This window comes from Dromaius novaehollandiae, chromosome 1, assembly GCF_036370855.1.
Source record: "Dromaius novaehollandiae isolate bDroNov1 chromosome 1, bDroNov1.hap1, whole genome shotgun sequence".
NCBI lineage: Eukaryota > Metazoa > Chordata > Aves > Casuariiformes > Dromaiidae > Dromaius > Dromaius novaehollandiae.
Window position 1 is genome coordinate 198753348 of NC_088098.1, and position 23314 is coordinate 198776661.

At 40.9% G+C, this 23314-nt stretch overlaps 1 long non-coding RNA gene across 1 annotated transcript in view; it reads right to left on the reverse strand.

The window, feature by feature from the left end:
- Positions 1 to 300: 300 nt before the first annotated feature.
- LOC135330395 (uncharacterized) overlaps positions 301 to 23314 on the reverse strand; it is a 79773-nt gene continuing 56759 nt past the window's right edge. The window contains exon 3 of the long non-coding RNA XR_010392449.1: positions 301 to 363. This is a non-coding gene — a long non-coding RNA (uncharacterized LOC135330395). The remainder of the gene's footprint in view (positions 364 to 23314) is intronic.

A 23314-nucleotide genomic window follows, 5' to 3' on the forward strand; every position in this document is an offset into this window, starting at 1 on the left:
TTATCTGAGTGGATTTAAAGATTTAATTCTACTGCCAGTTCAAGCTTTTCACCTCACATGCAAACTTTTTCATTATTTCCTTTTTAAAAGCATTCTAACAATGGCAACTAGTTGGAACATTTCTGCTGTCATTTCATCTGTCCCCTTGTAAAATACGCATACTTTCAAAAAAATTGGATCAAGAAGTCAGGTATTCTACAGAAGCATTGCAATTGAAACACATTTTAAATTCATAGTTGCTTAGTCTTAATTTCCAGTACCTTATTTAAGTTCATGTAAAATATAACAATCTGGAATTCTATTCTTTACACCTGGATCTTCAGATTTTTCCCTATTTTTCATCCTCTCCTCCTGTACATCGCCCTGGAACAGGAGACAGGAGACAAAAAGTGTGTGAAGATGAGGGAAGAGAACACTTTCTGCATTTATTTAATTCTCCTAAATGGGGAAATTAAGAAGAAGATGAGGGTGAGAAAAGCATGTCTGAGGTGATAAATAGTAGCAAGAGTAATAGTATTGTGACTCTATAACCACATAATATACATATATACAAATATATATATATACACATAGTGCAAGTACTTTTAATTTATGAATGTAAATGAATATATACAAACTCCCCTGCAAGCCCTCAACCCTCCTGCTCTAACCCAAGTATTGCTGTCAAATAATGCAAAATTTTAGCCTGGAGAGAATTTTTATAAGTGACTCATAACCCACTGAAAATAGGGGTATTTTTAATGGGAATGTTGACACGATGTCATCTATTCTAGCTCAGACAGTGTTACACAGCTTCTTGTACATAAAACTCATTTAAATGCAGTGATGACAAGAGCTTGTTTTTTCACAAGCCCTATAAAGTTCAGTTCAAACAAATACCTGTTATCAGGCTATTCAAGAAAAGGAATGTGGGAGGAGGGGTTGTTTTAATGTTTTCCTTAGTTTTGAAGTGGTTGAATGGTTCATCAACCCACTGAGTAGTTTCCTTACTCATTTTCTTTTTAATTAATAGACTTGTGAACAACCACAACTGCTTTGTGGGACATCAGAAACACTAAACAGATGACTAACTTGCAGTGGGCAATCTACTCAATACAGCCTGCCTTAATTTAAGCCATACCTGATGAAAAATAAAAGCATGGCAAGTATGCTGCTTATTGTATAGTTTTGTGTCTGTTTTAAGTTAAAACAAGTCCCTCGTGAGCAGAAAGTAACATTTGGAAAACTGAAAGCAGTATTTTGGATTTACCCCACCTGTGAGCATGATTTTGAGCCCTGGTGGGGACATGCCTTATCAGCCAGGTTAGTGTCACATCGATTCTCCATAGTGCTGATGGCAGTCATGCCTGCAGGAAGGAGCAGCCACCTCAAGTGACAGCCCCCAGGCCGGAAAGCAGCCTGAGATGGCATTAGCATCTGATAGCAGGAAAGACAGCCCATGTTATCTCTGTGCTTCTTCAGTCCTGCTTCTGGGTAGGAACCATCTACTGGGGGTTCATTAGAAACCAGCCTCGAGGCAAGCCGGCTCTGTAAACTACAGCTGTCTAATTGGTTTTGCTTGTGTGCACTGTCTTTGCTTTTATAATGGGGGAAAGCAACACAGCCTTTCTAATTAGATTGTTAAACATAATAGCTGAATGGCACAGCAGTAAAGAATTTGCCCTACTCTTTGTAAATCCAGAATAATGCACAGCAAAGATCCAGGATTTTTCCAGCCCATTTCCCCCATCATCATACCCAATGGTAATGAGACTGGGTTTTTTTTCCCTTAAATTAAGGCAAAAAATTGTAGGCCTTGATGAAATCCAAAATAAATGTCAAAACAGAATTCCAGGAGCAAACACATATCTCTCTTTATTCTGTTGTTTCTCCTTTCATTCTCTCCAAATGCTGAGGCTATGCACTAATTGGTGCCTTTGTTGGCAGTGAACACAGGAAAAAGCCCGAATGGGCTTGGAAGATGAACTCCCCTCTCTGCCTGGAGGTGGTCCCCCTCGACCAGGGCTGAAACACACTGGTACTGTGGGGAAGGTTCCAAAACTACCATTTGCTGTACCTGCTTTGTGTATTAAGAAAGGAATTCAGTCTGTCAGTTCAGCACCTTTCATAAGCTCTAAATTGATTCAGAGGGAAAAACAAAATTCCATGAAGCCAATTTTCTTCCCAATGCCTTAGATTCAAAGTTTCTACTTTTTTTATAGGTCCTTGCTGTTTTTCACATAAGGCTTCTCTATCAGGATGCTGAGTGGCTGCTTAAGGATGCAGAAAGGCCTCTGCTTCCATTTGCTTTCTGCACAGTAGAATTCAATGCAAATCCTTACAAAGATGATGTGGATATTCAGAAGGATTCCTAATACAGTTGCAACTTTTCCCTTTTCTTCCAGGTCAATCACGTTCTCTTTCCCCTTCAGGAACTGATCCCAGCACAAAGAGATGACAGGTCTCCTCAGAATAAAATGGAGGAGTAGACAAATACTCAAAGTATTGTGCAATTTGTATTGATTCTAGGGTTTAGGTCAATCCTGACAACATGCCAGTGAAATATCAGCATATTATCTTACCACAGCCTTCAAGACGTTCAATGACACCTCAGTCAGACATCCTTTCTGATATTTTCCCAATTAGGAGATGGGAAAAAAGAGCATGGTTTGATAGAATAATCAAAAAATGAACCTCCTCATTAAAACCTTGTTTGAGAAGGTACATTTTTCAAAATGTCTTCCCATGCTAAAGAGTCATTCTTCTGAAACAGCCAGAAAGTAAAGTTTGAGATGATATATGAAAATGTGTCAGGAATTATCAAACTATTCAGTGTGCAACTCCAGTAAATAACTATTCAGTGTGCAACTGCAGTAAATAACAGCAACCAGAACCAACTGAGCAACTTTTGTGTGGGCATCTCAAAGGAAAAAGAAAACAAATAACAGAAGTGAAGTGCCCTGCAATGAGCTAGCAGCATGTATCTCTGCTGCCTTAAGCCTTCTGAGTCAAAATGAATTTGATTTCTAAACAGTGACACAATTATCTCTCAGGGTTGCATATGACTTTGCAGAATGTCAGGGTATGAAAGGGAGAGGTTGAACCTCATCTTGCATGGTCTCTTTCTATTATGTCATGGTCCCATATTACCAGAGCAAACAAAACCAACTACTCTTATTGTTTTCAAAATCAGAGACTTCTTACCTTCGCTTTTGTCTGTAAAACATGAGTTTATATATATATAACTATATATATATAACGATATATATATTACTATATATATTTATGTATATATTACAAGTTTCTTCACTCTTAAGAAGTAGTAATGCTTGGTAGGTGCTGTAAATAACAAATACTGAAAAAAAGTTTTTGTTTACAAGACTAGGTGATCCCAAAAAGCATGTTCTTTACTGTAGAAGAATATTGCTGAATATGGATGTGACTACTGGAGACTTTTAAGAAACTTAACAGTCATTCTATGAGTGACTTTGCCTCTATCTCATCCAATTATTACACAAACATGGTTTTCATAAGTAGGTTCAGCACTACCACAATTGTATTCACCATCCTAGAACTCACAAGAATGGTAACACCTGATAACAAAAATTAACTTTCTAGATCTCCATTTGAAACCTCCACCATAAGTTGTGTGTGAAGAGAACTTTGGGAGTCATTTGGCCTGACCTCCTAACAATTTTATTGTTACATGAGGTTGCTCAGGGCCTTTTCAAGTCAATTTTGAGTATCAGGATGGAGATTCCACAACCTCTCTGGGCAACTTGTGGCAGTGTTGGACCTCATGGTGAATTTATTTTTATTTTTTTAGATGTCCAGTAGGAGTTTTCTTGTGCTGCAGTTTGTGTCCATTCCTTCTCCTGCTTTTTCTGTGCACCTCCAAGAACCTGGATCTCTCATCTCTATACCTTACTGTTAGGCAGCTCTAAACACCAGCAAGAACTGTTCTTTGTTTTCTCTCCTTCAGATTGAACAGACCCAGTTTTCTCAGCCTCCCTTGTACATCAAGTACTCCAGCTGCTTATTATCTTGGTGGCTCTTGGTGGCACAGTGGACTCATTTCAGTATGTTGGAGTCTTTCTTGTCCTGGGGAGCCCAAAAGTGGACACAGTGCTCCAAATGCAGCCTTAGGAAGTGCCAAACAAAGAACAGGCTAGTCCCTCAGTTTGGAGACTATGCTGTCACTAATTCAACTTGTCCACCAGGACTTCCATGTTCTTTTCTGAAAAGCCACCTTCTTCCCAGCCTATATGGTTATATATTATTCCAAACCCCACTGCAGGAATGCGCATCTGCCTTCGTTGAACTTCACAAGGTTTATGTAAGCCCATTTCTTCAGTGTACTGAGAACTTCAGAGTGTTTCCTACCCCTCTCTCTTGCTGCTTTCTTGTAAGAGAGAAACCTGCACTACAGATTACCATGACTGCTGGGGAAAACCTTCTGTTAAAACCAAGTGAAAAATTTTTGCTTTAGAATCAGTTAGTTACATTCAAGTTCAGTAAAAGCTGCAGGTATGAAACTCTCACCTATCTGCAGCACAACTCCACAGGAACAGGTGAAGTAGGAACCACAGGAGGAGCTGCAGTGCTCCTGCAAGTGCTGTAAAATTCCAAAAAGATGGATGCTGCACTTGGTCTGTAGAACCTGGAAAGAATATGTTCTACTGGCACCCTACTCAACAGGCACAGAGAGGGCAGAAAAATGAGAGCTGTTCCTCAGCTGGCGGGTCTTGAGACAGCTGCCTGGGAACAGTACAAATCTGCTAGCATGACACTGTGCATGAGCTATTAAACACTGCAAGGCAGGAGTAGAAAAGCTAGTGTGCGTCTTCATCTTTCCAGGTAGGTGTTCATCAAATGGAAGGAAAGTCTGGTTGAAACCATTGGCTGCTACTGAAGAACTCTTGTTCATTGCCAAAGACCATCACACTTCAGTAATCCGTACTTTTTCTCTGCTTTTTCTCCGAATGGAAAGCAGTCAGACTAGAGTGTATCCCATGGAGGATGAAGTTCATTTAATAAACAAACAAATGTGTGCAGCTCGTTTACACTAAGTTTTCCCACAACATTTTAGTGAAAAGTAATAAAGAGGGAGAAAAGGAGAAACAACAGGGGTAAAACATGGCTGTGTATCCAGATCTCCAACAGCAAGGCAAGTAGTTAATTTTATGGTTTTCAATACTGTTGGCCAGGACCTTCCAACAACATATTCTTTCGTTAGAAAGTGCCAGTTCTCAAAACCCAAGCATTTTGTGGCACCATATCTGTTTTAAGAAAATTTTGTGAGGAAAATTTCTGTACTTAATGAGAGGACAGGTGAGAAATGACCTGATAATACAGTGAGTAAGAGTTTTTCCATAGGCAAGAGGCCCTTCTAGAAGATACTAATCAGCCTTGATTTAGCTTCTCTCTTCCCAGTCCAGTGAGGTGAAAGAGGCCCAACAGCAGACACAGACCCATTTGTGAGGGCACTCACCTACATTAAGTAGCCTTGATTCCCCACTGTGAATCAAGCCAGGCAAGGGCTTGGCTCTCTCCCAAGCACTCTTCAGCAAATGCTTTAGCCAGAAGCCTACTGTTCTGGGTAAGACTCTCACAAATTCCAGAATTTCAAAGACTGTTTCTACTTTATTCATAAGTGAAATGTAGCTATTGTTTTCTAGCCAGACCCAGACACAGGTTCTGCCAAATACGCAGAAGACAACAAGGCTGGGATTCATCTCATTTAACCCCAAGCATGATCTTATAGTCCATGGAAAGAATTAGGCTTTTCTGAGGTGTGATACATCTGGTCTGTCTTAGATACTTTGGGTGAGGTTTATCTTACCAGATGTACTTACAACTAAGCCAGTCTTCCAAAGCCTTCTTTTATAGCCAATGGACCAGAAAAGGTAACTCCAGAGCACAATTTGCCCTGTTCTAAGGTAAATGTCTAAAACGGATCTTGTAATTCACACCTAAAAGTCTCTCCATTGACTACAAGGAGAAATCAGGAGGACAGTTCAAGGTTAAGAATCTTTCTCATAGATATCTGATATTAGATGTGATGAATCCTATTCCAAGACAAAAAGTTCATGCCCATTTAATGTGAAGTTATGAGGTCCAGCTTTAATAAAAGGAGTGGGAAAAACAGGGATTTGAGAGAAGTTTTAGGTTGTTTTTTTGTGTATGCCATAGGCTTTCGTAGGCTTTGGAAGAAAATTTATATTGTATTCTTAGGATATGTGCTGAAACATGTGTTTATGTTGTCAGAGATTAAATAATTAGTAGAACATGGTCAAGATCAAAAGGCTGTTCTATGTCATAGCCAATTAGAAAGTTACCACAAGTATGACAACTAGTGATTCCTGCTGGTCTGATACCTGCTGTAGCTAACCATGTGGATTCAGAGTGAAATGTAATACGCTCACATTGTGTTTTAATTCAAATACTCGTAAGTTGTTAATTTAAGAATTGATTATATTTACCATTCTGATCTCCCAGTTACTGTTAACATAAAAATGAGCAATTGGTTTGAATTCTAAGCAAGAATAGTAAGTGAGGCACCTGGCCAGTGACCTCTGAGAGATCAGTTACAGAAAAAATGTGTATGCAACAAAAGCGTTATGCTGATTTTATACACAGCTTTACCAGAAGATAGTCTCACAATACTGCTATTGTATCTTTCTTTTTCTTTCTTTTTTCCTTCCTTTTTCTTTCACTCTCCCTTTCTTCTCTTCTTTTCTTTCTTTTTCTTTTCCCTTTTTCTGTTTTCTTTTTTTCTTCATTTCTTTCTCTTTCTTTCCCTTCCTTCCTTGCTCTCTTGCTCTTTCCCTTTCTCCCCTTCCCTTCCCTTCCTCTCCCTCCCTCACCTCACCTTTCTCTCTTCTCTCTTTCTTTCTCTTTCTCTTTCTTTCCCTCTTTCTCCTCTCCTCTCCTCTCTTCTCTTCCCTTCTCCTTTTTCTTACTTTCCTTTCTTTTTCTTTCTTTATTTCTTTCCTCTCTTTCTTCTCTTTCTTTCTTTATTTCTAGCCTTCTTTCCCTCATTCCCTTATTCCCTCATTCCCTCTTTCCCTCTTTCTTTCTTTGTTCTATCTATCATATCTGGCATATTTAGGGCATCCATTTATGTAGTGTCTAAGAACCAGTGTCTTTGTTATGCTGCAAACACAGAAAATGATTGATTTAAAGGATCATTTCATTCGGCATTATTCATAGATTTGAAAAGCTGTAAGCAAGAACATTCTATTACTCTGAGGCAAAAAAATAGTCACTCTGTGCCAATGACTCATGCATCAATGCTTTGATATACATAAGCTGAAACATTCACCCCCAAATTAACCTTTGTATCTTGCTGCAATCTACCCACCTCCTATTTTAACCCACAGATGCTATTTGTATGGAGTACTGTTCCTACACACTTCCTTGTACATGTACATGAATGCATATGCTATAAAATATAGTCTTAGACTTCTAAAAGACCTCTGATCTGGATATTTTGATTTCAGGGAGAGAACTGGCATAGGCTGATGGCCAAAGGTGAGAAGCACTGTTAACTCTTCCAGCTGTTGTTAACCAACTTGGTATGGCAGCTGTTCTGAGGTAGCACTACCAACCACCATGGGAAGGAGAGGCAGTTTTGAAGATCTGGACAGTAAAAACTGAGTCCCACTATCATGTACATCAAGCTTGACATGACTTTCAATTATTCAAGATGAGACTGCTACGCTTAATCTTTCAGAGGCTGTCATATATCTCATCTCACTGGGAAAAATCAAGTTCTATCAGAGAAGTAGCAGGCTTTCATATCACCTGTCATTTTCAGCTTTTCCCACCTCTTCTCTCTCCCATTCTAAAGTTATAAGTCTGTTCATTCTTCCGTATTAACATGCAAAATAAAATCCACCTTTTTTTAGTGGAAATGGGCTTGTCCCTGCTTAAACCTCTTACCTTCAATATTGCTTTTAGGTACTAATTTTTCTCTCACATAGCCTCAGCACTGACCTCAAGACCTTCCAAAAGACTGTGACTCTCTTTTTACCCTCGTTCCAGCCATGATTCCAGCTAAAATTGTTGGGAATGTTCCATTAAATATTTTTTTGGCTTGAAACAGATATAGCAAAACTGAAACTTTTCATTAGAATGTCTCAGCAGTGATTACATGTAGCAGACTCAGGGCAGCATGGCACAAGACGTTACCTTTCGCCAGCTGAACTGGGGAAAATGTCAGAGTGTGTTTGAATTTTGAAGGTCACTGAAGGTGAAATAAGGCAGCTTGCTTAAATGTCTTTATCTTAATCTGCAATGAAATTCAAATTACATTACATTTGCTACTAATTTGCTATGCCGCTCAAACTTGACTGTATGCCCAAGCATTTTCATGAAGAAAAGCTTCTGAAGGCCAAGAATGAATTTATGGTCAAAATAAGAGATTGAAGAAGAATCCACTCTCCAGTTACCACAGCTTAGTGGTTAGGACACTTGCCTGCAGTACAACAGATCTTGACTCAAGTCCCAGGTTGACTTTCTTTCTCTCTCTCTAGCTTTTAGCAAGAAAAATGCGAAAGATCCTATTACTGTTTCATACTGGGACTGAGCCATCTGGAAATTTTGGTAGAGAAGAAAACCATCGCCCTGCTGAAGTGGATATACAGCTTCTGACTCCAGAGGCACTTGGGGTTAGCTGCATTGCTTAGTGTAGGAATGCTTTTAGGCTCCTCCATTTCTTTCACACTTTTTTTGTCATTCACATCTTAAAATCCATGTGTATATTTATTTTGTAAACTATGTCCTATGACATAGGTAGGATGTTATGTCAATTTTTAACATGTAATGTGACAGCTATCCTTATTATTCTGTCTTCTCAGACAGGCTCTGGTCACCTTACTATTTCCCTTAGTGGGAATGCGAAAGATATTGCAGAGCTTTTGGATTTCACCTTCACCTAATTGTCCTTTAGCTCTCTTCCTTCAGTTCACGGCTGGCTTTTAACTGTGTTCCAAACTGCACTGATTAATTTACTTTGGAATTTTGTTTGTCTTTGCTTGCTTGTTTGCTTTTTTGTTTCTTAAGAAATATATAACAGGGAGTCCAGAAGAAGGTCTTCTAAAAACATCCCTTTTTACTCTTTCATGTGTCAAGATTCACACCTCAGCTGTAATGGTGTAATTTCAGTGAAGACAAAGAAAGTGAAATCAAATTAGCCCTCAGGGCAGAGGATTCAGCATTGCCGCAGGTACCGCTGTGAAAGACGTCTGAACCACAGTTTACTTTGGAGAACAGGCTGGAAGATGCTGACCCAGATCACAGGGTAAGAAAGCTGAGCAAATGCCATGGCCCTCTGCAGAAAGTGTAACCTTTCAAACTGCTGTCAATCTGAAAAACAATGAACTTTATTTTGAAATCATAAGAGAGAGATGAATTATTAGAGTGAGCTCAATTCTGCTCTTTCTGACTCTAGGGATGTGTTTAGAGATTTCTGTGGAGAAAAAATATAACAACATGGCATCTTTTTTGGAGTGTATGTGAGGGTTTATATGTGAGAAAGTATGTAGACATTGCCTGTCCAGCTTTTATTTCTGCAACTCAGTATGATCAACATTATCATACAATCATAGTCTTTATTAAGTCTGGATAAAGAAATTATTTGTGTATTTTAACTTAGGCGTGCATGAATAATGGTCAAAAATAATGGGCTAATCTCTTTTCTCAGTTTTTTAATATTTGCTTGGCTGAGGTCCAGAGGGATGAGCTGAGATGTGCGGGCCATCCCTTTTCTCTGCAGCCTCCCAAGCCAGGCAGCAAATCTGTTCCAGTGGGAGCCCGCAGGAGCCCAGGGCCGAGCACAGGGACCCCGTGCTCCTCATGTGCCAGTCGGGGATGGGACAAGCGATTCACAGCAAGGAGCGGCCGCTCTCTACATGTACTGTGCCCATACGGAGGAGGTTTAAGGTTTTAAGGGAGAGATTTAAAGCACTCTGGTTGCTGTCACACCGCCCCTGCCAGAAGGGGTGGAGGAGAGCATCCAGGGAACAGGTGAAGTGAGGAAAGGACACATCGGTGCGTGAGCAAGACCTGCAGGGCATGAAGCTGAAAAACAGGCCTCCTCCAAGGGAGAAGACGAGGGACATTGCCCACAGCAAAAGGCTATAGAGAAAGTTCTGTGAGAGGAGTCTCCGGGCCCTGCAAAGCGCCACCAGCCCTGCCTGTCCCTGCCCGCCCTAGGACTCTCCCTGCCCAGCCCGGGGCCGCCAGTCACTGCCCTGCGATGCCACAGCAGTGCCGGCTCCAGCCCCGCCACGGCCCAACCCTGCCCAGCCACCGGACCCCCAACCACCAACCCGACCCGGCCCGGCCCAGCCTGGCCCCATGGCGGTGCCTGACACCCCCCACGTCTGGGGCTGCCCCGCTGCCCCCCGGGCCTTGCTCTCTCGGGGCATGAGGATGGCCCCAGTGGGGCAGGCCTTGCCGATACCAGCCCCGGGAGCCACCAGCCCACGCGGCACCATGTCGAGGAGCTTTGCTCCGCCATCTCACAGGCTTCGCCTCTTCTCCTTCCAAGGCCCACACAGGGTAAACAGGCCTTTCTTCGTGCTTTAGGGTACTTCAGTACAATTTCTTCACTTTGGGGCTGAGATGGTAAAAATCTGTTACTTATTTAAGAAGGCAGGAAATTCAGATTATCCTTGATTTTATCCCTAGTTCTCCTTATATTTTGACTCCAGCCTGCGCATTCCCTGCTGCAAGCAAGCAATCCAGAGCCTTGGGAATGGGAAGTGTGAGGAAAGAAAGGAAACCCGCGTGTCACCCCTTCATTTCTGTGCCTGGCTGGTAGCCCTAGGCGAAGCTACAAGAGGGAAAAACAGCAAACCCCTTCCCCCGGGTCAGGAGGAGAGCAGGGAACCACCGTCCTCTGAGCCGCAGCTCCTCTCCTGGCCTGCTCCCTGGGAGCTGCAGTCACAGCCCAGGCCTTCATCTGCAGCAGGGAGAATCTGAGATACATACTTATATACATATATATACATATACATATATATATATGTACACACACACACACACACATATATATATGTCTGCTCTGTGATAATTTTTCATTACCATTTTTTTAGGGAAAAATATACAAATACTTATGAACACAATTCGTTATAAAGTATCAGTTTATCAATACATTCTCCTATAAGTTTTCTTCCTCGTGTGCAAGCTATTAAGTATGATCCTTTAAAAAAAGATCAACTGGAACTGTTAAATATTTTTGTTATGTACTTTTGGAGAGACTAGTTGTTTTTCCCTGGGCCAATGAACACGCATATCAGAATTTACAGAGTATACCACATATATTCTTGGCAAATATAAGTGTGGAGATGTAATTACAGTGCAATAATTGATTTCTGTTTTCTCTCTTGTTTTAATGATAGCACCAAAAATATTACAAAGGAAATCTGACTTTAAGTAAGTGTTTTAATTATGTGTTTCAAAATACTACTAAAACACTTTCATGTCACCTTTCCCTAAGAATTTATTTTGTTGGTTACATGTGAGTGTGCATATGCATGCACAAGTCTGGGGGGAGGTGTATGCGAGGCAGTAGAAAGCCCATGGAGATGCTTTCTGATTTATTGGGTTGGGAATTATCAAAGCAAAAAATTTGCTACAAAGTCTTAGTTTTTGTACTTGAAATGAAACATGACAGTCTTTGTTTTTATTTTACCTACTTTCATAATGCCTATTAATAAGAAAACAAGGGGAATATCTGAGGGGAGAAATATTTCTATTGCAAAATGTTCTGAAAGATATTAGAAGAGCTTGTACTTTTACGAAACTATTTTTAAAACAGCAGTAATTTCCAAATGGTGGGGAGAACTGGTGTAACAATCAGCTCAGTTCTGAAAGTTGTAAGCATATAGAGGGCTAAAGACAGCTAATTGAGGTCTCATTCTATACTTAGCAGAGTACCATCAGAGCAGTTACACTACAAGAAAGATTTCCACTTTTATCTTGCTTATACTAGTAAGAAAATACATTGATGAGAATGAATCTGAAAAAGGGTAGTGGTCAACATGAAACTTATATCCCAAATTTCTCTCTAGCCTTTACCATTTACCTGTCAACATATAGCTCCATGCTTTCTGTTTTCTAATGCAAAAAAAAAAAAAATTATCTACTACCTCACAGTAAAAGCTCCAGCTCATCACCATACATTTGTATTTTTGGTTGTGCACATGCTTAACTTCATGTCTATCTTATGTCTCAGTAAAATGTGGTTTTCCTGATTCTTTCAGCTCAGTACTCATCTCTTAGTTTAGAACTAAGGTTTTGAACAAAAAATAAACCCACTTAAATACCAAATGTTCCTTCTTGCAATACACAGAGGCATTTGCTCCCATATTATCTTGAGTTTCAGTAACATCCATCAAAGCTAAATCAGAAGGCCATGCTGCTGCTGCAGCTTGTGCTGCTGTTCCAACTGCATTCCGGGTTACTAGATACAGGGGCACAGTATCACACTCCAGCAAAACAACATCTGCTATAGTGATTAGAATTACGTCAACGCTGGTGGTTAGTTGGAGAAATGTTTGTAAAAGACTTTGAAGATGAAAAGTCATATGCAAACGACACTTGTACACAAAATTCTGACAAAACACACAGATTCCATCTTCATACATTTTCCTCTCTACTAAATACCTTATCAAAATCCCCATGACTTTGTTTAGAAATGTTGGACTAAATTTGTCTTTGTTGTGAGGACAGATTAATATAAACTACTGAAATTATACAGGTGAAAATTTCAGTTTATTGAACTTGTTTCAAATGATGGGGTAGTTTTGTACATCTTCATGCCTATGATCATGTGTTGTCACATTAGGCTGCATTTGTGCATATTTGGCTCTCACAGAATACTGCAATGTGCGTCTAGGGACTTTGAAAGCAAATAAAACATGAACAGCTCCTCGGAGGTCACATGATATGCCTTCTCTTCTTAATGTTATGTAAATATATAGCTGGACCAGGCGAAGGACCCTGTATCTGAACTTTGCAAGTGTCCAAAACGTGGCTAACAGTCCTCGTATACTGGCAGACATAAAGCATGACCACCCAGGCACTGACGATGAAATGCACCAAGGAGCTACAAATGCAGGCTCCAGCTGGAGAAGCGGCTGAGCAGATCACTGGAGAAAGAACTTTTCTGAGAACAATTTCATCATGGATCTGCTGAAGTCCAGAGACAGCAGTTAGCGACAGCTGTCCAAAAAGACAGAATAACCCTCCCATCTGCCGGGGAGCTCAGATGATGTGCTTCCAGCCTCCACCTTTCGTGTGTACGTGTGTATGCACACAATATTGCATTATCTCATCTAATGACTAGGACAGGGCTGCCTGAAGTTAGGTTTCATTATCCTGTTATAGATAGATAGATAGATAGATAGAGAAGCCAAAGAAGGTAGAGGGAAAAAAGAAGTTTATATTGCTGAGGTCAATGTTGTCTGACTCTGACATTCAACTTTCCTAAAATAAAATACAGGTTCTTAACAGCAGCCATGCATATGATACTGTTATTGCATAAGCACAGCAATAGGCTAGATGAAGTAAAGAGATTTTTCTATCTGTAATTTTCCTCATAAAATAGGCAAGGGTTACCATCATCAGAGTGCAAAAACTTAGCAATTTCCCTGTGCAACATCCGGCACAAAACCCCTAATCTTCATTCACTTATCACATTGGCAAATGTCTGTTAAATTTAATAGCAATCTGCCTCTCATATAGAACAAATACAAGCTGGGAATTTAGGATTTAAGGCCTACTGGGCTTGCAAGGACTGACAAGTCTTCAAAGAATCTGTGGCATGGTTGGAAGAAAAACCTTTGGTCTTTCTGACTCTCTCCTTCTATACTCTCTTCTACTTTTATCTTTACCTTCTCCAGTTTCTCAGACATTGCCTGAGACTTCCTTGTCTCAGGAGAGACAAGGACTTGCCTAGTCCCAGATTTAGCTGTCTAAAGTACAAGTGTTTAATAGAGACTGATTGTCTTGGATGGGGAAAGACTGGCATTTCCAGTCCCATCCAGCCACCCAGCACCCATCCTGCTTTTGTAGAAATTTCCCTTCAGGTGTGACAGGACACTTGGTGCCTGTCTTTGTCCTTCAGCTGTAGAAGGGGTTTAAAGGACTTTAACTAGTCATGGCTAACACCAGATTAGATGAATATTACCCTTCCAAATTTATGCTCAGGTTGTAAGCAAGTTCCCATATCCCTGTAAATTTATGCTGTAATTCCCCAAACGATGCTCTTTTTGTTTATTCCATTCCATTTATGTCTGAATTATTCACTGTGTTGTGTTTTATAAACATTTGCTATGTTGATAGGTTCTGAAGGGTAGAAATAACACTTTGCCTGCTACGAATGTAGGCATGCCTGCCAACTCCAATACCATTTGTACAGAGAAAAATGTCTTTACTTTCCTCTTCAAGATATTGATAGGAAATACATTAAACTTCTAGAAAGAACATTTTTTTGCTAAAAAGTAGTATTCAGTACATAAGCAATTCACTTTTCAGAGGAGCCTGAATCTAAACCATTGCTTTAGGAAAAATAGTTACAACAAACTGTATCAATAACTGTAGCTGTTTTTTGCTCTGACATTTCGTTGTCATGAAAAAAGCACCTTTTGACCTTTTTTACCTTGAAAACCATTTTGTCAGAAGAAAAGAAACAAAAATAGAAAAATGAAAAATGAGGAACTAAAGAAGAAATTTCTAGAATTAAATTAAATGGTTCCAAAAATATTAAAAGTTTGGGGTTAATATAGGGAAGTAGAAAGTCTATGACAAAATTTCTCACAAAGATAATGGTTTGTTCAAGATCCTTTAAAAAGGCTTTGAAAACTGACAAAAATTGTCAAGCAGGACTGTGCACTCTGGATGGCTGATCTGTTTTGGATTGAAACTGCTGATTTTTTTTCAGTACTGAGGCATTGCCACAGGGGATTATTATTCCACAGGATCCCTTCAGTGTTTGGCAAAAGTAAGAGCAGGTTCCCAGGCCAGAGAGCAACAATGACCATGCCTCCGCAGCCCCACGGGAACTGCCTCACTGAACACTCTTAGCCACAGGGCACCTTTCAATGTAGCCTAGTTACTAATGAGAGAGTGATAAGCAGCCTTATGCTTGTCATAAAAGTGAGACCAGAGCTCAGAAACTGGTAGTTACCACAGAGCAGCCAAGACAGTTATTTTCTATGGCCTTTGCATCTGTAGTTTCATACACGTAGTTCAGGAATGCTAGTGAGGACTGATACTAAGACCAAACTCTCAGTCCCTCCTACCTGAGCACCATGGTCAATTGTTGTAGCACACTAGCTAAACAAGCCTTCGTCCCAAGTCTCCTGAGAATTACCTTGGAACAAGCAGAATACATACTGACACTGCCATCGTTACAGGATTCAAGCAGCACAAGTATGAACACTTCCCAGCTCAGCAGAAGGAATATCTTGGCTTGCCCCACTGCAGCCAGGCACTACTGTATGACTGCCCCTGGGGAACCAGAGAGCTGTCCTCACACCCTACCAAGGAACGCTTTCTTGTAATATTCTAAATGTGTTTCTTCCATCTAGGTCACAAAGTTAGGTTTAAGTGTATCCTCCTTCTAAGGTGATGAAGATCACCGTGGTACAACAAGGGTCCTGACACTAGCAATACTCCCATTTCAGTCTACACAAAATCTTCACTTCCAAGCTGACATGGCTCTCCTTCCATTTCTTTCTGAGCCCTTGTGCAGAGATGGGTGGAGTGGTAAAGAGACATAAGTCAAACATACAGACCTGCCATCACCTAGAAATAAGCAGTAAGAAAAGACAGCACTAGTTAGGATAGCACCTTTGTTCAAGAGAGAAGACACAGGTAAAACACTCTCTCATCTTGATTTTGTTGTGGTTCTCAGAAGGATGGTCAGAGATCTGTCTTGGGATATGAAACTTTCTCTTGGTCCACCCCAAAATTATGCTGTCCTTTGAGCAAGTGGATATGTCACTCCTACAAGACAAGGAGCACCTATTCTGACTTTCAATGGGAAGCACAGTAAGTTTTGCTCCATGTTGCACTCACTAGCATTCTCCCTGTACTCCAGCTAGCTCATCAGAGGCAAGCTGGACAAGCTCTACAGGGCCCTCTGCACAATGCTGAGTGTACAGGAGAGCTGCAGTCCTTGAGCTTTCCTGAGCACAGAAACAAGATGTCAGCCTCTTGCTTCAAGATAGATGTTTGTACTAAGGTAGTGTGAGGGGCCTCGCATCTACTGAGGAGGGATATGGGCAGCTGTGTTTTTCTTTGATGATGAACTGTCCTAGCAATAAGACTATCTGACAGTTTGTTTTAGAACTATTTTTTTTTATTAAATACATTTTTTGTGAGAACAAGACATTTTTCTCAAAAAAGAAAAAAACTTGACAAATTGAAATGAAATCTCTCCAACAGCTTCAAATGCTGGAGAATGGGTATTTCAACAAAATCTTGCAATTTTTCTGCTGAGTGTATCAGTAAAAATGAGACTATCTTCACTTTGCTTTGTGAGTGTACAAAAGGCAGACCAAAACAGTAAGTGATATGCTCATTACGTGACCTCTCTGGAAAATAAACTACCAGGAAGAAAAAGCTACTTAAGAGCCACAAAGTCTCTACTTAAACTCTTTGGGAGTTTAGACAGAATAAGGCCTCCAGGGCTTGGCTTTGGAACCTACACACCTAGAGTAAGGAGGAAAAACAGTCAGGAAAAAACATGTGAGTTTAATGTAAATAATTATATTCAGTCTCCCATGTTTGAACATTCTTTCTAGTATGAAAGACTTTCTTTAAGGAGAAAGTCACTGCCTTGTACATTTTGGATCCTACCCCTAAGGAATACACCCCCTCTGATCTACACCCTGAAATCATATCTCTGCCATTAATGACTCTGCATGAAGACTAAAAGCCTCTTACATTTCTCCTGTCATACTGCAGGGAAAATTTAGGACTTGCACACAAAAGCAGAGGATTTCTGTTCCAGGACTGTGATCGTTTTTCAGCTGGCTGCTGTGCTGATGGTCACATTTGCTTTGTAACTGAAGCATGCTGGAAAGCTTCCCTAGTTTGAATATCCCTTCCAGAGCTGGTGAAAGCATGCATCTTTTTTTTTACCAAGTTATCTTGTTTAATCAGGACTAAGTAAACATATTACACACTAATAATAAAATCACTGGAAATTCTCCACTTAATCTCTCTGATTTTCTTTAAAGGGTTCAAACAAAGACCAGCACAATGTCTAATCTTATGATCAACAAAGTTACATCACAAAGCAGCCTCTGTTATATCTGTTTACAAATGAGCCTAATGTTGTTAGAGAGTGGTGACATTAACTGTTACTGTATCAGCAGATAATGCAATTGCATTAGGCAGGCTGAACCTTCTTGCTTCTGGTTGCAATTGCTTTGAGGAAACTCTAGAGATTATTTTTAATACCGTAGGACGTGGTTGCAGCTGGGAGATCCTGGCCTGAGTTTGGAGCCTGAGTTTGGAGTAGGTCACAGCACTGCCATAGAAGAAGCTGTAGGAGGACCAGTGCCTTCAGCAAAGCCTCCAGTCATGTAGGAGAAGGCTCCCGGCTGCGATCCCTTAGGCTAGTAGCGCATGCCCTTCTCTATGCTCAGCTAAGTGGTATGGAGAGAGGGACCAGAGGAAACCAACCTGATCTACTCCTCACTCCTTTGACAGGCTTTACCACCCTGCCTCGTCTCTAGGGGAGGCTGGGTGCAAGCTCAGAGGGATGAGGGCTCAGCAGGCAGTGCGGGCAGTCGCTCACGAACCCATGAAACAGGCAGCTTGGGCCAGGGCCTGCCTGCCCCTCACCCAGCGCTGCTTCCCAGCACAGTGGGCTGGGGGGTGGGGGCGCGGCCGAGGGGCTGCAGCAATGCCTCCCTGTGCCCTCCCCACTGCATCCTGGAAAGAGCCACAGCTGATTATCATCACACCTCCCACATAAGAGGGATGTGCTGGAAGGAACGTTACTCCAAAGAGCCTCCCACAGCTCCCTGCTTGAAGTTAGCCTGATCTAGCCCTTAACAAACAGGAATAAAAGTGCTAAGGAAGGAATTTTAATTGGCCAACTCTGTAAATGCTTTGAAGATGCTGCATCATTATTGACTAACTTTCAGTGCACCTGAGCCAGCCAGAGGGCAGTGATGTTGGTTTTGAACATGGGATGTTACTGTTATTGCGCCTCGGCACCCCACCGCTGGCCTGCATCATCTGCTTTCAGTGAACAGACCCGTTGTGCCTCACAGTATCAATAAAACCTTGCCTTGCTTCTGCATTGAGCTTGCAGAGAGGGTGGTGCTGGTTTCTTCTCATACCTCTGCCTGGCTCCGTTCCACCACCGGCACATGGATCACCCACGTGCAATTTCTAGCATCTGCAGAGAGCAGCAGCACAGCTAACCACCCCCTCCATACTGCTCCATCAAGGGGACTCGCCTCCCTGGCCTGGGCAGAACAACACAGCATGAGTTGTTTTTTCTCCCTACAGCTGCCAACACAAAAAGAGCAGGCATAGGCAAGGAAGGAGAGTTCATCTGGATTGACACAAAACCAAAAGTCTTTTGGTTTGTCATCCAAATGGGAACCTGAAAGGATACACACTGAACCCAACAAAACGTTCCATAGGGCACTCAGATACCAGGTATTTATCAGATAAGCTGAAGAAGTTAGAGTTAGATTCAGAAACTGCTGTTTTACAGCTTGTTCACAATGGTTTTCTAGCAAATATGAGAACCATTTTATCCTCTGCTGAAGGAAGCCTGAGCCTATATTTCCCATTCTTCACAGGTGAGCTAACCACAGGATTGTGGAAACTTTTTCTCTTTTTCCTTTAGAAAAGGTTCTTTTGATTAAAAGCAAATGGCATCTGACATTCGGGTGTCCAAAACCTCTGTGCCTATTTTCTCCACCTGCCCACTGCAAGGACATACAGGACTAAATCTGAAGCTTATGCACAGATATAAATAAGCCATTATTTATGGGAATTCTGCAGATAGTGATAACTGGAAAAGTTCACTGCTTTACATTTTTGGTTTGCATGCAACATTGTTCACACATATGTTTTTAAACATCCAGGGGAAAATAGCAAGCTTTTATTTCACACTCATTAATGCTTTCTTGGGAATTCCAGCTTCCAACAAGAAATTTCTTCTGTGCTTTTAAATCACTAGTTACAAATTTCTGAGAATCATTTTTACTCCCATTTCCTACCCTAGCTGGGTAGCACCCTGAGAGGGTGCAGTATGCGAATCCAGGAATAATCAGGCCTAGATGCAATCGCAATGGGGAAAAGGAACTGCAGTGTCAGATGGGCAGACCTAGAACTAGGGATGGGGGAGGATTCCTGCACCCTCAGCCCCACCAGCAAACTGTCCCTGGTGACAGCCCTGTCCTCATAATGGCAGCAACGACAAAACTGTGCATAGAGAGTTCTACTATTAAAAGAAAGTCTATTCATTTTTATATTCAAATCTCAGCGGGGGGTTTAGAAAAGTTGAGCCTGTTCCTCCAAAGGTCAGTAGGTGGTACATGTGTTATCCTGAGATGTTGAAATGCCTGAGTAAAAATAAACTGTTGAATGAGAGACCTTCTACAAATGAGTTTTCTAATAGCTTTGATATTGTTGTCAGCACAGATTTCATGGATGAGCTGAAACTAGCCTGAACTTGCTGTGCCACCCAAGTTCATCAAAAACTGCAGGAGGAGTTTGGGTGGGGAGGGGAGAAAGGCCCTAAAGGGGATTCTCGCCACCTTTAAACCTAGACCAGTTGTCCAGAACAGCTCCAGTGGTGTCTTTGTGGTTAGCCATCATCTGGAAGAAATCATCTGAACCATCACTGATCCCAGACATGAGACCATGCAAAATAGGTGAGAGACAAGTAGACAGAATCCAATAACATCAGCCTGAGAAAGTTCAGGTTGGATGTTTCTTTCAGACAAGCACTTCATATACATCGTGACCTTCAGAGACTGTAAACTCTTATCCTGTTGGGGTTATTTTAAATCAAAGGCCAGTGTGCCAGCAGCTGCACAAGTGAGGAATGCCTAAGAAAATAAATACCAGTTAAGAGTGCTATTTAATGCCGTTAACTGCAGTGGGTGGAGGCTGGAGGGCAGTAGCTTTTAACAGGTTTTATTTGAAAGACTAACTCAGTGTGGTTGTCACGACAGTTGTCTTTGTGGCTGAAGTTGTATTGCTAACAGATGGAAATCTGGCAGCTTTTTCTAATTTATGCAGATGCTTTGCAGAAGGAGTAACCATCCTAAGTGATTCTAACATTAACCTTACACAAACCTTTCTCCACTGTGTTAATAAACAGAACATTTTAGGGCTGTTCTGCTAAAAACACTCACAGAAACGTTCAACTCCCTTTTCATCTCTTCAGTTACTCTTAGAATTTATCACGAAAATTCTTTTACATAAAATCTCTTACTGAACTGAGAATTGGATATGTAGCAAAAGTCAATCTAGTCCTCAAAATATCCATTTTAATTATAAAATTACCTACCAGGTTGTGTCTTCATTAATGAGCTAAGCTGGTGGACTGTCTTGTTCTTGAAAACTGGCATTCAGTAAAATATCTAACAAGCATGATTTAACGAGAGAAGTATCTAAATTGGCAATCATTTAAAAGGACTGAATAATATTCTTAATAGCTGCATAATGTTTCATCTTTTTGCTTTGATTGGCACTTTTTTAATTGTTAACACTCTTTTCAAACTGGCAACACATTGCCTCATTCTAATCTACAGTGAGTCCAACTGTATTACACACCATCATGAGTGCTAAGCAGGCTCAGGAACAATACACCACTGAGACTTTTTATAGACATAGTGTATGTTATGGCTCTCCGGCTGTTCTTTACAGCAGAGTTTAGGAAATCAAGGGACCATATACTTTTGTTTTCCCCTTTGACAGTGGTTTGAACATGTATGTGTTGCAGAACTTACTGATTCAAATGTGCTTGTATAACCTGTGTCCTGATTATATAAGACGAGTAAAGTGGATACTTGCTCTTACAACTGTGGTTCTTCGAGACGACTGTTTGCAGAGATCCATGCTGTAGGTGCCTTACGTGCATGAGAGCAGAACTCTTGAAACTGGTATTCACTGTTTCTGTGTACACATGTAAGTCTCCGTTCCTTCCCTGAGTACATTTAAATGGATGATACTTCAGCCCTCACTAACTGAAGAAACTAGTAATATAACTCTGTAATGAATGCAGAAGAAAATATGTAACATAGAGAGTCATGGAGACCATAGGAGCATTTCAGAGAATGAGTCAAAGTTAGTTTTGATTCTTTGAGCATTATCTGCATGACTCATGAGCCATCTTTTGGGTCTGAGCAACCTAACTTGAACCAAGAAAGATGCCTTCCCTTAAATAACACACGCACCCTAGAAAATAAATCAGCTCCTAAGTTTAGATACCTTATTTAGGCAGGCCAAATCTTTCTATGGAGGCCTTCAAATGCATTTCCCTCTGGCCATTGTCTCTATAGGAAACACAGACACTTCCTTTGGGAGACCTCTTCCATCACAAATGTTTAAAGCTAGGCACAACTGAGTTTAGTCAAGAAGATCACCCGGCCTTTATTCCCATGTTTACAAGGAGACTGACTGATCTGCGAATGAGAACTGTGTACCTTTTCAGGTTGAATCTTGAGTGGTAGCTCTTGAAATGTGAAATAGTCCTCCTGGCAGCCCTAGAGCACGGAGACTCAAGGGACAGAGAAGAGAAGTGGGTGTTGGTTGCAGTTTTGGCAGCAAGTTTGCAGGCATGTGGCACAAACTTCACTGAAATAGCCTGTCTTTCATGCCTAGCAAACTCAGGCAGCCTTCCAGAGAGAAGTGCAGCTTCCCCAGCTGGGCAGTGGTACCTGCCTCCTGCTGCTTTACATCTCCAGGGAGGATATTGGCACATGAGTCTCTCCTCCTTTTCCCCTAGTGATTAGAGCAGAAGAAATCTCAGGTTGTGGTGACTAAACATACCCTGGAACTACTTGTAAGTGAAAATTTCCACCTCCCTCCTAAGGGATATAATTCTTCTGGATGATGCTGCTGAAGTGACCAGACCATCTGCTATTTCTCATTTATTTCTCTGTCAGGACGTTTCATCTGAAGAATGTCAAGAAAGTGACAAATTTTCTTTTATATCACTAAAAATTTAACATCCTATGTCCAAGATAACTTCTGCTGGAGTTCTGCAAAAGGAATACAGACATTCAGGTGGAAGGACACTAACTGTGTTACAATAATGACTAAAGATGAAAAGAGATGAGAACTGTAGGAATATTTCCCAATTCCTCTGACTGTGAAAGCTCTGACAGCTTAGCAAAGGAGACAATCTCTGCTTGATCACGGATTTTGTTTTTCCACTACAGGGACTGGGAGATTACAAACTCCATAGAGAGTGGTCTAGCAGTGCCCCAGCTATCTCTACATGGGGATGGGAGAGTCAGTGGCCACTTCTAAAATCCAAGGCATTCTGAAATAGAAAGATCTTTCAGTTGCTTGACAAATGTTATAAGAGTCCTGAGAGTTAGACAATATGTCAGGTGGGGAGTACTGTTGGTCCCAAACAGTTTTACAAGAAATTTAAACCATAAAAATCCAAATTCTGTGCATAAGTAATACTACACAATTGAGTCTAGTAAGCTTTTATAGTACTTTGTGCCTCAGGCGTCTTGTGAACTAAAAAAGATCAAAGGCTGAGTGCCCTCAGCACTCACTCAGACCTTCAAGGAGTCCAGTATCCCTCCTAGTCGATGACTGCCTCACAGGAAACACTGAGCAGCTTGAAGAATAGGGCCCCAAATGCATATTTGGCACCCAGTTAAATTTTAAAGTATTTAGGGTTTTTTTAATCAACCTTCACTAGATCCCAGAATAAACCACAGCTAAAAGAAATCACATGCGCCTGGTTTAAATCTTGGTCATTAATTAACTAGGCTGTCACTAGCTAACAAGATGTCTTTAGAACAAGAGCATATCTATTTTAGTTAACCAATTAATGTTATCGTTCATGTTCCTGCAATTTTTGTCCTTCATAGGGCCATTTATTATATATTTCACTTATGAAATTCCACTGCTTATATAGATAAATAGTAATAATCCATGAAGTATGTCCCCAGCTGTTTTCAGCTGTTGTGACCTATGTAAAAACTGATCTTTGAAATAATTTATGTTAACTTCTACTGAGAATAAGTTAATTCTGAGGCTGACTGATTCTAAGTATTTTAAAGGCTATAAATACGTGTGGTCTCAAGTGAGTTTTAAT